This window comes from Dermacentor variabilis, chromosome 8 (genome assembly GCF_050947875.1).
Source record: "Dermacentor variabilis isolate Ectoservices chromosome 8, ASM5094787v1, whole genome shotgun sequence".
Lineage (NCBI taxonomy): Eukaryota > Metazoa > Arthropoda > Arachnida > Ixodida > Ixodidae > Dermacentor > Dermacentor variabilis.
This window is the reverse complement of record NC_134575.1, coordinates 106,149,516-106,155,515: the sequence shown is the minus strand read 5'-3', so window position 1 is coordinate 106,155,515 and position 6,000 is coordinate 106,149,516.

Genomic DNA, 6,000 nt, shown 5'->3' with positions numbered 1-6,000 from the left:
TCTCGGCAGTATAAACTTTTAAACATGAGTTTAATACACTATGTAAGGGCGACCGACTGAGGACGTAGAAAAAGAACAGACATCATGATGATGATTTGGGATTTTTATGGCGCAGCAGCCGTGCAGACTATAATGCGCCAAGTACATATTTTTCGTATTAGCTTATTTGTTTAAATGCTGTAAAATGGTGTAAATGGCCAAGTAAAAATATAAAACATGAGATGTGCTACAGTTCTTGTGGGATTCCAGTGGCTTTTAAAAAGTTAAAAATATCTTCATATGGGACCAGTGGTTCATCGCTCAATAAGAACATAGGATGGATAGGGATTCTTTCTCGTAAAAAAAATCTTAAAATATCTTTCCCTTCATTTTTCTAAGCCAGGACATGTTATTAAAATATGTTGCACGGTTAAAATTTCACCGCAGTGTTGGCATGTTGGTTGTGGTTTGTTATTAATTAAGTAACTATGTGTCAGCCTTGTGTGACCGATTCTTGAGCGACATAATATAACCTCGTAAAATCTTTCTGTGGCGACAACTCTGCCATTCTCGTAAAATAGGTTTTATGCAATGAAGCTTGTTAAGTTTTTCTTGATCCCCCACTTTCTGCCAGCGTTTCTCAACTGCTATTTTTAAAGTTGCTTTATAATCTTGCCAAGGTAGGCCAACATCATGTAGCTCCAAATCTTTGGTACGGACTGCCAGAAAATCGGCTCTTTCATTACCGGGAATTCCTACATGACTAGGAATCCAGCAGAAAGTGACATTTAACGCTCTCTTGTGACATGTGTATTGTTTTTTATTTTCTTCAGTAGATTATTTTTAGATGGTAACCTAGATGCGAGTGCTTGGAGAGCTCAAGGAGTCGCTAAATATAACAGATTGGTTATTTTCTCTTTTCAGGATGTCTTCAAGAGCTAACGAAATGGCATGAAGTTCTGCAGTAAAGACAGTAGCCTGACTTGGAAGTCTCATTTGTTTTTCAGATTGATTTGATGTCACTGCAGCGCCTACATTGTCATTGCTTTTTGATCCATCTGTGAAGTATTTCACGCAAAAATTATATTCTGATTCTATTTCTAAATATTCGCTTAGTAACTCCTCTCTTGGTGAAAATTGTTTTCTGTTTTTTGTTAACCTAAAGTCGCATTGCGCATGTTTCATCTCCCAAGGAGCAAAAGAAGGTTCATCTTGCAAGAATTTATTTCTTACGTCGAAACATAGGTCCGCATTCAGCTTTTGGTACCTGATGAAAAAGGAAGGAATGATTGCCGGTTTGTTGCTAAAATGTATTTCAAAGCGCGGCCTTGTAAATAGTCTACAAGGATGCGTTGAACAGGACAGTACTCTCATTATGTACATGTTTCCAAGAAATAGTCTTCTGTGTTCCAAAGACAGCTGGTTGGTTTCTGCATACAAGCTTTGTACGGGAGACGTACGAAACGCGCCGGAACACAGACGTAGTCCGAGGTGATGCACCGGATCAAGAACCTCTAATGCTGACTTTCGAGCTGAGCCGTACACAAAACATCCGTAGTCTAATTGTGACCGGACAACTGCATTGTATATGCGAAGCAGACATTCTATCTGAACCCCATGATCGGTGGGATAGGAGCTTTATTAAATTTATGGATTTCAGAGATTTCTGTTTTGCATAAGCGATGTGGGCTTTGAAGTTGAGTTTCTTGTCAAAGATAATACCAAGAACTTTGTGTTCGTTCTTTACTGTGAATTGCTGTCCTTTAATATGTAATGTTGGGTCCGGTGTGAGCCTTCGGTATTGACTGAAAGGTACGCATATTGTTTTTTCTGCGCTAAATTTAAAACCATTTTCGTTTGCCCATCACACTATAGAGTTTACACCCAACTGGAGTTGGCGTTCGCAAGTAGCCATATTACAAGAGGAGAAACAAAGTTGAATGTCATCGACATATAAAGAATACATTACGGAAGAAGGAATAACTGTAGTTATCGAATTGAGCTTCACTAAAAATAGTGTAACGCTCAATACTCCACCTTGCGGCACTCCATTCTTCTGTATAAAACAGTTGGAGAAAGTTGGTCCAAACATCACTTGAAAAGTTCGGTCCTCCAGATAGCTTTTGATTATACGAAGCATGTGCCCTTTTATTCCGTATCTGTGCAAGTCCATTAAAATGCCATGCCTCCACGTCGTATCATACGCTTTTTATAAGTCAAAGAAAACGGAGACGGAATGCTGCCTTTGGACGAAAGATTCACGGATTTTTGTTTCTAACCGGACTAATTGGTCGATTGTGCTGCGATTGGCTCTAAAGCCACACTGGTACTGATCAAGTAACCCGTTACATTCCAAAAGGTGTACGAGCCGTTTGTTAACCATTCTTTCGAATGTTTTTCCTAAACAACTGGTTAAGGCAATGGGGCGATAACTGTTAGGATCAGAGCGTGCCTATCCAGGTTTTAGAAGTGGTCGAACCATCGCCTTTTTCCGTGCTTTTGGAAAATAGCCTTCCGCCCACAACCTGTTGAAGAGGTGAAGGATTGTGTCGTACGTGTTTATGTGTAGGTGTCGCAGCATTTCGTAGTGTATGTTGTCCGGGCCTGCTGAATGGCTCTTCCCTAAATATATCGCATCGAGGAGTTGAGTTTTTGCAAAAGGACAGTTATATGGCTCAGTACTATTCAGTCATATCCGAAGCTCTTTCGTTTCTGCCATGACCTTTATATTAAGAAACTCGCGCATGTAGTGAGCGTCACTCGAAATTTCAGCAAAGTGCTCGCCAAGTATATTTGCTTGCCCTTTAAGATCCGTTTCCTCGTCAAATATAGGGAGTGTGTATTCTGTATGAAAACCGTCTATTTTTCTCACTTTCTCCCAGACTAATTTACTTGTTTGACTGTTTATCGAGCTCACATATTTCACCCATGATGTTCTTTTTGCTATCCGTCTTTCTCTTCTAGCCTCACTGCGCTTTTGTTTAAAAAACAATGAATTTTCGAAAGTATGGTACCTGTTTAGTCGAGACCATGCACAGTTTTGTTTCCTACGAGCTTTATCACATGCATCATTCCACCACGGTTTCGGTCTAGGTGGAAGCTTCCCTTGTGAAAGTGGTATGGACCTTTCAGCTACATCTAAAATTTGTTTCGTTATCGCATCACATAAGTCGTCAATATTGAGTGCGATGACATCAATTCTTATTTCGGAGCTTTCCAAAAAAACTGACCAGTCTGCTTTACCCAGCTTCCATCTCTGTCTTCGTGCTGGCATTGTTGGAGGCACGTCGATCGGCTTGAGTAATATAGGGTAGTGGTCGCTGCCACGTATGTTTTCCCTCACGTCCCAAGTAAAAAACCCAGCAAGTGACGGCGTGCCACAGGAGAGGTCAATGCTTGAAGTACATTGTGATTTAGCAATAAAATATGTTGGCTTTCCATCATTAAAAAGTTACACATTACAGTTGTCTAAAAATTCTACCATTTTGCCCCTTGCGTCAGTGTGGTTACTGCCCCAGATCTTATGAGCATTAAAATCACCCAATAAAAGGAAAGGTTCTTGAAGTTCTTTCACGAGATTTTCTAATTCTTTTATTGTGATATTCTTACCTGGTGGTAACTACAGGGAGCATACTGTTATGGTTTTCCCTATCTGAACCTTTACTGCAACAGCTTCTAAGTTGGTGTTAAGCTTCACTTCGCGTACTGGGACTCCTTGAGCGACCACTATAGCGACTTCTCCAGATGCGACTGACGCCTGTTCCCTATCTTTGCGAAAGATGCTATATCGACGTAGAGGTTGTTTATGGCAACCTTTCAAATGAGTTTCTTGCAAACACATAACAGAAGCCTCAGCATCCTCGAAAAGATCGTAAATGTCATCAATATTGGTTTTTAAACCACGGCAGTTCCACTGCACAATAGTAGCCATATTTGATGATGTGCATTATCAAGTACTTCACGAAGAGATTCTATGTAAGAGGTCACAAAGATGACATATGTGAATAAGCACGAAACTTGCTAAAATGCTTTGTAGGTCACTTCTCCTTGGCAGGGGGAATGACCGGAAGTCTACCCCCTTTGTGTTTTCCAGGGAGAATACCAGACTTTTTGGTTTGCCTACCAGATATAGGCTCTTTTGTTTGACTCGTGTCCGGCGGACACACTTCCATCATATCATCGCCCTTTGGGCGTTCATCGTTGATGGTGCTTGGTGAAGGTGCCGTCTTCTTGGAAAGAAAGCGGTCCTTCAGCACCGGCGTTGAGACCTTCGTGGCCTCTACCGCGTGCTGACTGCCCTCAGCAGATGCCTCTGGGCCTCTTGGGAGAAGGTTGTGACGAGCGTCTGTTATTTCACTGGGTGAGGAGGGCCGGAGAGCTGAAACCTTGTACAGCAGCTCCACCTGGGTTCCAATTGACACCATCGGCGGCGCACGCCCTCTGTGCACAGCCTGTGCGTAAGTACCTCTATCGGCAAACGCGACTCTCTTTTTGGCGTCAATGTATGATATGTTCTCCCGTACCTTCAATGCAATCACTTTTTCTTTTTTCCACTGAGGACAAGATCTGGAAAACGCCGCGTGCTGACCCGCGCAGTTTGCGCAGCACAGCTCGTTTGTGCACGTTTCATCACCATGGTCTGGTTGACCGCATTTAGCACAGGTTGCTCTTCCGCGACATGACTGGGATCCGTGCCCATATTTCTGATTCCGAAAGCACCCGCGGGGATTGGGCAAATATGGTCTTTCTCTAAGGTACAGGTAAGCGGCCTTAACGGCACTTGGAAGCGTTAATGAGTTGAAGGTCAGCACAATGTGTTTGGTCGGAGTTTCAATGTTGTTTTTCTAAATTTAATTCGTCTTGCACATAGAACACCCTGATCTCTCAAGGCTTCCTCGATTTCCTCGTCTGTGCACTTAAGGAGTTCTGTATCTGAAATGACATCCTTCGCATAGTTCAGTGTCCGATGTGGTGAGACAGACACGCTGTTCTCACCGATCTTCTGAAGCTTTTTAATCTGCCTGCAATGCTCAGCCGTCATAACTTCGAGCAAGCGGTCTCCAGAATTCATTTTCTTGGCTTTGTAGGTCTCACCAATACACTCGTTAAGTGCTTTGGCGATGAGAAAGGGGGACATGTCTTGAATTTTTTGTTCAGTTTCAGACGTGATGACAAAAAATTTTGTGAAGCTATCACTAGGTTTATTGAAGTTCATTACCTCGGTCCGGTGCCTTTTCGGCCTCCGATCAGGTTTTGTTGAAGAGAGGGTTCTGTCCATGAAATTACATATAAGTTCGGCAGCTAAGCTGGCCACTCACCATGGAGCCCAGCACGAGAGTTTCAAAAACCACAAGCCATACATAACTGCTATAACCATACAACCATGACCAAGGAAGGCCACGCCCACATGGTTAACCCTAGCCGCCCGGAAACTTGGTAATGGAATGAAGTAAATAGGAGACAGGAAAGGTCAAAAGTTAGAGAGAAAGACGAAGATTTGAGTAGAGAGAGACAGGAAAAGGAGACTGCCGATTTCCCCCGGGTGGGTCAGCCCGGGGGTGCCGTCTATGTGAAGCAGAGGCCAAAGAGGTGTGTTGCCTCCGCCGGGGGGCCTTAAAGGTCCAAACACCCATCATCATCATCATCAGCCTGCTTACGCCCACTGCAGGGCAAAGGCCTCTCCCATACTTCAACAACCCCGGTCATGCACTAATTGTGGCCATGCCGTCCCTGCAAACTTCTTAATCTCATCCGCCCACCTAACTTTCTGCCACCCTCTGCTACGCTTACCTTCCCTTGGAATCCATTCCGTAACTCTTAATGACCATCGGTTAGCTTCCCTCCTCATTACGTGTCCTGCCCATGCCCATTTCTTTTTCTTGATTTCAACTAAGATATCATTAACTCGCGTTTGTTCCCTCACACAATCTGCTTTTTTCTTATCTCTTAACGTTACACCTATCATTCTTCTTTCCATAGCACGTTGCGTCGTCCTCAATTTAAGTAGAACCCTTTTCGTAA